Source organism: Ricinus communis, chromosome 6, assembly GCF_019578655.1.
Source record: "Ricinus communis isolate WT05 ecotype wild-type chromosome 6, ASM1957865v1, whole genome shotgun sequence".
Lineage (NCBI taxonomy): Eukaryota > Viridiplantae > Streptophyta > Magnoliopsida > Malpighiales > Euphorbiaceae > Ricinus > Ricinus communis.
Window position 1 is genome coordinate 13,057,409 of NC_063261.1, and position 10,773 is coordinate 13,068,181.

Below are 10,773 nucleotides of genomic sequence, written 5' to 3' on the forward strand. Positions count from 1 at the left end.
CTCTTAGAAGAAGGCAGACTGAAAAATACAAAGAAGAACCTCTTGTATTCTTCAAGTCGCACAAAGAAGAAGAAATATGGTGAGAAAAGAGAGAAAATAGAGTGAGAGAGATAGTGAGAAGAAACACTTTCCCTATTGTATTCTTTTCTTCCTCTTGTAAGTTATATTTCTCTAGTTTAAAGCTTTCAAAGTTACATTCAAAGTTTGTATATTTGTTTCAAAGTTTATGTTCAAAGTTTGTGATTATCAATAAAGTTTATCTTCTTTATCTACCTTTTAAGATTTAACAAGCGTATAGTCTGAGCTTGCCTTATTCAATTTCTTCCTGGATGATTTCGGTCCAGGCTTTAATGGGCTTTGAAGAAGAAGGCAAAATTTTCTTCTTTGGGCTTTGGACAGGCTTTGAACTTGCTGTTGATTTTTCTTCTTTTGTTTTCTATGTCAATAAAAATAGTGAGATAGAAAGAGGAACACCTAGGTTGGTGATCAATTATAAGCCTTTGAATAAAGCCCTAAAGTGGATTAGGTATCCAATTCCAAACAAAAAAGATCTTCTTCTCAAGCAGCAGATGGAGAAATCATCCTTACCCGTAGATTCGAAGTCAAATGGTGGGATAAATTTAACCACCAAGATAAATTATCTCTAAAATCAGTCCAAAATTTTCTTTCCAAAAATAGCTTCTTGCCACCTCCAAAAGAACAAACCACTTTCTTGGCACAGAAGTCCTTCATAATTCCAATGCTAGCAGCAGCCCAGACAGAAGAAGATTTCTTACAGTTGATCAAACAATTGTCAGAAACCGCTTCTTCTAAAGGAAAATCAAAAGCTTCAGGATCCTCAGACCAGGCAAGCACAGAGCATACGCTTGTTAAATCTTAAAAGGTAGATAAAGAAGATAAACTTTATTGATAATCACAAACTTTGAACATAAATTTGAAACAAATATACAAACTTTGAATGTAACTTTGAAAGTTTTAAACTAGAGAAATATAACTTACAAGAGGAAGAAAAGAATACAAGAGGGAAAGTGTTTCTTCTCACTATCTCTCTCACTCTATTTTCTCTATTTTCTCACTATATTTCTTCTTCTTTATGCGACTTGAAGAAAATCTACAGAAAAATGGTTCTAAATTCATTTTAAAATAAACCAAAATTACTTTCTAAACAAACATGAGCCAAGCCACCAGATTTACTGCCCTTACACCAGACGGGACTTACTACTGTGCATAAATGAACATCATCATAAAATCTAGAAGAGGTTGACTTTCTATTGAATGTAAGCTTTACTTTTCCATCTGGGAATTGGGTTATATTTTTTAGATTTGTATTTAGTTCTGTTTGCTTTGGGGATTCAGGTTGGGTTGCACCTTCGAGGATCCATTCTTTTGGAAGAGTGATGTCTTTCCATTGAATGGTTTTTGGAATAGTTGCGTTGGATTTGGAGAGATCTGTTTGTACAAATAAGGTTTCTCCTTTTGGTGAATGGAGCTTGTGATTTGAACCAAAAGCAGAAATCATGGCTTTGTAATGTATTTTAAAAATCAATGCTATCGGAATAGATCCTTCAAGCATTTTGTAATTATGTGTCTTTATTTGAAGAACAATGCTCTTTAAAACATTTTTATCATTTAATAAAATTGTAATGTTTGGAAAACAATTGAAAGAAATTGGTCCTTTATTGAGGCTCGACTCAACAGTACCTAATAAAGAATCATAAAAATTTGTAAACCTAGCATCTCTAAGGACTGTTAAGATGGAAGTATCTAAACCTTCTCTGGTAAGGGGCTTTATTCCTACCTGGACAAGGCCTATATGGATATACTTATAATCTTTTTCTTTATGCTTCTGGAGGGTCTTTGGATTTAAAAGATAAATTTCTTCAAAAGGCTTTAAAATCTGAATATCTCTTTCTTCAGTTTTGATAGTAAAATCAGTTTTGAAGAGAGAAAACTTTGAAAATTCATAAATTTATTTCTTTTAGACCTTGGGTATTTCCAAATCATCAATATGCTTTGTAAAATCTTCAATAGTGATTTCTTCACTATTTACTAAACCTTTGTACCTTGAGGACTCAGAGGTAGAAGAGTTTGGAAAAGAAGAAGATCTACATAAAAATGGTTATAAATTCATTTTAAAATAAACCAAAATTATTTTTTAAACAAACATGAACCAAGCCACCAGATTTACTGCCGTTACACCAGACGGGACTTACTACTGTGCATAAATGAACAGTGCTTGTTTATCAGTGATATGATGCAGATTAAAATGAGTTTAAAATCTTCTTTATGCAGATGATGCTTCTTTCCCGGAACCCAATAGGCTCTGATACCAAGATATGAGAAAAATAGAAACAGATCAACAAGTTTCTGGTATGCAGGATCCTCAGATGAGGCAAGCACAGAGCATACGCTTTTTAAATCTTAAAATTATAGATAAAGAAGATAAACTTTATTGATAATCATAAACTTTGAACATAAACTTTTAAACAAATATACAAACTTTGAAAGCTTTAGAAATGAAAGCTTTAAACTAAAGAAATATAACTTACAAGAGGAGGATAAGAATATAAGAGGAAGGTGTTTCTCTCACTATCTCTCTCACTTTATATTCTCTCTTTTCACTATATTTCTTCTTCTTTGTGCGACTTGAAGAATACAAGAGGAACTTTGAACATAAACTTTTAAACAAATATACAAACTTTGAAAGCTTTAGAAATGAAAGCTTTAAACTAAAGAAATATAACTTACAAGAGGAAGAAAAGAATACAAGAGGGAAAGTGTTTCTTCTCACTATCTCTCTCACTCTATCAATGCTTTAGATCAAGCCCAAAGCGATAAATCCGATGATTCAGAGCTTACAAGTGTCATTGACAAACCATCCAACATCAACAGATTGGGATGGCAAGCCCCTAGATTAACCTGGCATACTCCTAGGAGTACTGCTCCAGATTTAGGAATAGAAAATAGGAACAATATCCTAACCCAGTCTAGATTCAATGTCTCCTCCGTCTATGAATGGAATATAGATGGAATGTCGGAATACAACATTCTTGGTCTCTTACAACAGATGACCATGGCAGCCAATGCCTACAAAACCCAAAGCGATACCTCTGATAGAGCCATTGCTGAGCTCCTTATAGCTGGATTTTCTGGCCAGTTTAAAGGATGGTGGGATTACCATCTCACACAAGTACAACAGCTCCAAATCCTAGGTGCCATCCAAACCACAATAGAAGGGACCCCCATCTTAAATGAATTAGGAAATCCAATTGAGGATGCTGTGTCAACCTTGATCCTAACAATTTCCCTCCACTTCATAGGAGACCCTTCTCTTCTGAAAGACAAAAATGCTGAGCTCCTTAGCAATCTAACATGCAAAAAGCTTACCAATTTCCAAGCCTACAAAGACACCTTTCTGACCAGAGTCATGCTTAGAGAAGATTCAAGCCAACCTTTCTGGAAAGAGAAATTCTTAGCCAGTTTACCTAAGATTCTAGGTGAAAGAGTTAGGAATACCATAAGAGAAGCCCATAATGGCCAGATCCCTTATGATTTTTATACTTATGGTGAATTAGTAAGCCTCACCCAGAAGGAAGGATTAAAGATATGCCATGACCTTAAACTCCAAAGACAACTCAAATGGGAAATGAAAAAGACCAGGCAAGAATTAAGTAGTTTTTGTAACAAGTTTGAGTACAATCCCATTGAACCTTCCTCTGCTTGCAAAGGAAAATGCAAGGAAGATTTTTCCAAATCTTTTAAGAAAAAACGATTTTTCAAAAATAGAAAGACTCCTAAAAACAAAGAGAATTTCTACAAAAAGCCATCTTCTTCTAAATTTCCAAAACAAAAATCCAAAAGAGATTTTAGCAAAATTACCTGCTATAAATGTGGCAAGAAAGGCCATACTTCAAAGTATTACAAGTTTTTCAAAAAACTCCATGAGCTCCAAATAGAAGAAGAAGTTTTAACAAAAGTTTCTGCTCTTCTTATTGATTCCTCTGAATCAGAATTTTCGAAGAGTGAGGAAAAATTTCAAATTGATGAAATCAAAACCTCATCCTATTATTCTGAGACAGATTCTGAAAGTATTTCAAAGAATATTAATATGTTTACTAGGCAACAAGAAGCCCTTCTTGAAGTTGTCAAGCATATTATGGTATATATATATATATATATGTTAATTATTTATTAATTTAATATATTTAATATATTGATAGATAAATATATTTTAATTAGATAAAAAAAAATTCATACATGCATAATGGACATTGTTCTATAATACAAAAGATATGCTCCAAAGAAGAAAGAGAGCCCGAAGCAGGATTTAACTTAACTTTGTAACTGTAGTTGGGCTAATAGTTAAGTAGTCATGTGTAATCATATAATGTTTAATGTAAAAGATGAGTTTTAAATCTTCCATATGTATTTTGACTTTTAAAAGTTTTGAAAGTATTAGGATAAAAGTAAGGCTGTAAATTCGCTGAATCATTTGCAAGTTATTTAAAATTTGGCTCGATAAAGTTTATTTAAATTTTTTAAATTAAATGAGTTGAATTTGAGCTTGAGCAGACTTGTGAACTAATTTATATAAAAATAAGAGAACTAATTTATAAGTTGGCTCTTTTATGAACTCAAGAATTAGCTTGTGAATAAACTTAATAAGAACTTGACAAAATATTCGTTATTAGTTTCTTAGTCAGTTTAATTCTTTTAGATCTGATCATAAAAATTATTTTTCATTCAATTTTATTGAATTATTTTTTTTTGTAAATTTAAGGGATATTCTAGAAATTAAATTAATTAATTAAGATGAGATTTAAGTAAATTCGTGAAGTTTAGAATCTAACTAATAGAATTGGGGCTGGAATTTGACTCTGATGGCTAGTTGTCTTTGATACTGTATTAGAAATGATTAAGGTAAGAGTTAAGTGTATAGGTGAAGTGTAGAACTCAATACCACCAGGTCTCTGACCTAATAGAAGAGCCTTATGGAGGTCAGCCGGAGGTTTTAAATTCAAACTTCTATTTTTCCATTTTCAAGATAAAAAAAAAAAGATGTAGAATTCAATTAATAAAATAGAATTTGAATCTAACCAATATTAAAATGATTAGAACTAATTATTTGATTGGTTGAACCTTACACTTATAAATTATTTATATATTTTTTTTTTAATGATGTTGAATCTCTAACATTTACTCTAAACTATAATTGGAATTTGACAATAATGCCTGGTTATTGCTTATACTATATTAAAAATTGAATTAATTAATCAAAATGGAGTTAAGTGCAGAACCCGATTAATAAAATTAATTGAGACCAACCAATATCAAAATGATTAAAATTAACCACTTAATTTGTTGATTCTTAATTCTTATAAATCATTTGTATTTGTTATTATTTAATACTATGAAAACTGTAACCGGACGAATCATTTCCATTTAGAATAAATTAATAAGTTGTTTCAAAATTTCATAATATAATTTAGGAATAATAACCGAGTCATTCATTGATTATCAAAGGACTATGGTCCCTGGCATTTGAGTAAAAATTCAGAAAAGTAGGACCACAAAGAGACAAGTTTAAGGTGCTTCATCAACTATTAGCTGTACAAATTGGATTTATAGTTTGATGAAATTTTTAGATATCTTATGTTTCCTTTGTTTGTAATTATTTTATTTTATTTTTTTAAAGCTTTAGCATCTATTTTTTAATTAGTTGCAACTCCTGTGGATGTGTTTATATGAATTAAAAGCCACACCTTATTGAAAGGAAAATTCAACTTTACTATGGAATGGGTTGGCAGTCTAAAACAACAACACATTTGATAAAGAATATGGCACTCAGGATTTGATATATTGAAGCATATACCCTTTTGCACCAAGTTTTTGACAATGCAAATAAACAAACCATAACTAAACATAACAAAAGCACACAGTTTCAATGTCTGGATATGTTTGCATGGAAAACTATAACACCATTGCCTTTTCACTTGAGGATGGAATTAGAAATTGAATTTGGTTAAACTGAACTTAAATTTATAATTGGAAGGTGATGACCCATAATAAAATGAGTAGACTAAGTCTATTAATCCATTTTTTTTTTTGGACAAATGAAACTGCAATATAAATCTCAGTTCCATCAAGGATATGAGCAGCAACAGCATAAATAGGAAGGGTATTAAACCACTCAAAGCTAATCTAGAATAGTTAGCTAACAAATGAGCCACTTGATTTGCTTGCCTTAACCCAATTAGCATCAAAATTACTAAAATTAACTATTTGATTAGTTGAATTTTAACATTTTTAAATTTTTTATATTCTTTAATGTTGTGAGATCTTTGCAATCTTGTCCTCCTACCAAAACTTCATTTGTTTGCAAGTAGTAGTGCTGATCATAATTCAAGCATACTATGTATGTGTAGGATAAAGATCATATGCAAAATCCAAATTAGTTAATTAACTGAAATTTTATTAAATTTATAAATAAAAGCCGAGCTTTAAAGATTTTTAACATATGCCAATGATGTTTATACACATGCATAATTTTGATATGTAACTTTTGTATTTGTTATAACTTTAATACTAATTTATAAAAGTATAATTAATATATCAACTAATAAGGAACTATCCTAATTAAACAATAGTTTTAATCCTAAAAAAAAACATCTTAATACTAATTTATAAATCAAATTAATAATATTAAATTAAAAAGAGAAAGAATTCCAAATTTTTATTATATGTAATTAATTTAATATTAGTCCAAATTTATACATAAAAATATTTTTAATGAAAGTATAAATAGGCGATTAGTTTATTTAATTTCCCTCTTATGAAATTAAACAACTTATTCAACTTCCAGAATATGTAAAATAAAATGGACCTCCAAATTAAATTAAGTCAATAAACCACTTCAAGTTTAAATATATTCAAGAATTGTCATTAGTGTGCATTCACTAACATTATGGTAAGAATACAAACAAAAGCATACCTAAATATTGATAGAAGCCAAACACCAAATCTAGCTAACACATGCATGGTATTGAAAAGCTTGAAAATTACAGGATTCTGATAAATTTATGTATCTGTATTCATGGGAATTGCACTAGTGGAGAAGTAAACATAACAACTTTATGAATCTTGTGGGCAGCAAGCAATTGTGCAAATTGAATAGACTGATGAAAAAGCAGCATTCCTTATTATTTTTGAATAAGAGCTCTTTTCAAGAAGTTCTATATATAGGTGTTAATGGTGGCATGTCTCTAGTTTATTAAGCAGCCACTAATAAGTGCACTAATTCACATCAATAGTTAGTCAACTATACGTTTTCAATTGTTAATTTGATGAGTAATTATCAAATATAAATTCCATTAACTAACATATCTATCACCACCTATAATTAATTGATGAATTTGATAGAGAGATATTCAAATTTTATTGGAGTAAAATGAGACATTAAATGAATTAGCAAGTCTATTATTTAAATTATTATGCAATGCATTAAAAATATTAATAAGAATATTACAGAAAAAAGGTCAAAATTTAATGATACTAACTGAAAAATAATTAACTTTCTTAATATGTATTTAAAATGTGGATATCAAAATGGACGAAATAAACTATTATTCAATAGACTCCTTTATTTTTGTGTAATTATTTTAAATGCTATTTATTTTAAAATTAAAAAATATCTCTATCTCTTACACGCCATTAATAATTTTTAAAAGATTATCAATATATTAAGTTTTGTTCTAATTTGTATATTTTAATATCAAAAAATGGCAAATGCTATTTTCATAATATAAATGACTCCATTTATAATTCTCTTTCATATAAATAATCTTTTAAATAAAGAAAATATTGAAACTTTATACTTTATGTTGCGTAGCATTACCCTAAGAAATAACAATGCATTTCATTATGTAGGAGGAAACTCAATTCACTTGGAATTATAGACCGGACATCACATCTTAACCTAAACCCTTTTCATGTTTTGAACGAACCTACGTAAAACCTTTAGACAAATGAGTTCTTTTTAATTTATCTCATATGTCACTTACTTAACTCATGTTTTTCTGATGTGAAATTATTATTTTTTATTACATTTCATTTCCACCACGTTTGATTGTCAGAAAAATGTTACAGACACCAACAATATATATATATAATTCAGCAGGAAATATGGTAGTCTACTGCCCCCAGCTTTTGTATTCCTCTTAATTGCCTACGATAGCCACCATCCTCACAACTTCAGATTTGTTCAATTTTTTTTATTTATTTTATTGATCTGTTGCTTGCTTCCATAGTTGTCAAAGCCGGCCCAGCCCGGCCGGTTGGACTGGTTGGACTGTGAGCCGGATTATATTTCAGTTTGATTAGTTCATAAGATTCGTTAATCTATTTTAAAGTTGATGACTTGATCGGGTTAATTGGTGATCTGTTGATCCGATTACGAATCGCACGGGTTAAATGGATCAATTTAAATATAAAACTTTAAATGTTATAAATTAAAATTTAGACCTTTAATTTTTAAATTAAATAAAAAAAAATTTAATCAATGAGTCAAACTAACATTATCAATGTTTTATTGTAAAACTTATTTGTATATTTTTTTTCTATGTAATTAATTTTTCAACAACAAGATAATTAATATTTATCAAATAATATTTAAAAATTAATTTTATCTATGCAAAATTCTTATTTGAAATGATAGAAAGTTTTGTTTTATTTATGGGGTTGTACAAATTTAATAATTTATAATATTTAATTTTTTTTAGAAAAATTATTTTAAGTTTGAAAACTAAATTCTTAGAAAATGCTTCATTAAATATATTAATTTTATTATAATGTTAATAAAATCTATTAATTTTAGTGTAATTTTATACATGTATATTATAAAAGCTATATTAGTTTTATACATTTTATAAAATATCTAATTGATATTTAGAAAAGTACGAGTCCGACCTCAGTTGAATTTTTAATCTCAATTCTTTGACCTGATTGGATCGAATTCCTAGCGGAGATTGAAAACATTGCTGGCTCCTTTTTTTTTTTTTTTTTTTTTTTTCTTTTCAGGAGCTTGCATGCTTTGAATGGTTATCTGTAAATGTTATTTCTTAAAACTTTTTTTTATTAATAATTGATGTGTTAGTCCAGATTGGGATGTCTTAAAACACTTGCTCCTTGATGATTTACCTTATCAGTTTTAAAATAAAAAGAAATAAACCAATTTATTTTTTAAAAGAGATCTAAAATTAAAATAATTGAATAAGAACAAATCGGTTATTCATGACCAACGAATTGAATCTAATTTTTAATAGAATTGGTGATAACTTCACTAAGAAATTCATAGCTTCTGATAATATGTTTCAGTACAAAGTCACAGCCCCGTTGCTTTTCACTTGAGGATGGATGAAGGGTGTGTTTGGAAAAGCAGATTTGGAATTTTTTTATTTAATATTTAATATTTTTTATTTTTTATTTTTTATAAACTGTATTTTTCAAATGCTTTTTTTGAAAAATATTAATTCACTTTTTTTTTTGTAAAAATGAAAATTTAGAATTTTTAAAATGATATAAAAAAATTGAGATCGAAAACAATGTGAAACACACCCGCAGTCTAATGTACCCAGCAAGGATTCAGTTGGATGCAATAGCAGCGGTTTTCATAATTCAAGCATATACATATTCAAAATATCAAATTGGTTGAATTCATTTTCTCTTACTGAATCAACTTCCACAAAAAGATATTTGTACCTTAGCCTGATAATAAGATGAGATTACTTGGAGAAAGAGTAATCAACTTTTTACAAGTAAAAAAATTTACTTATAACAACCATTAATCGTGTTGACGGAACAGTAAATTGCAATACTACGGGAAGAACGCTTCATTTGATGGTACAAAGCAATATATCGATTTTATAGATGTCTTTCGACGAGTCTGATTGTTTGAAAGTCGAATTGGAATTTTTTTTTTACTATTCCCATAGAGGGAGAACTCAATATCTCTGTAATTGATGGCTATAAAATTTATATAGAAAGAAAATTAAAAATTCCTACAATGGAAGACCATAAAACTCCTCAAAAAGTTCTAATATTTATTTATTAAAATTAATTAATAATTAAAAAAAAGAATCACAGTCGATCCACCACGATCTAAAAATAACCGGTGGTGGGACTAAAAATTGAAACGTTAACGAAGAATAAGAAAAAGAGGAAAAAAAAAAGGAGAAGCGGCTAGAGAGTTATCAACTTTGAAACTTCATAAAAGAAAAAAGAAGAATTCATAATCGATAAGTTAGAATTGACCAAAAATCAAGGCACTTGCAAGTTTATATATATATATATATATATATATATATATATTTATATAACCCTCTTGTGACAGCCTGGCTTAGAGAATCACCGTCGACCCACCACAATCTAAAAATAACCGGCGATGGGGCTAAAAAATGAAATGTCAAAGAAGAATAAGAAAAAGGAGGAAAAAAAAAGGAGAAGCGACTAGAGAGTTATCAACTTTGAAACCTCATAAAAGAAAAAAGAAGAATTCATAATCGATAAGTTAAAATTTACCAAAAATCAAGGCAATTGCAAGTTTATATATATATAACCCTCTTGTGACAGCCTGACCTAGAGAAGCGGTCTAATGAGGGTGGGAAGTGGAAGCCGGGGCAAAAATAGCATTGCCTGAACAAGGAGCGATTTCTGGTAGGCTTCTAGGATGATAACACTCTAAGGTACGGGGATACATGAATGAATGGAATTGCACAT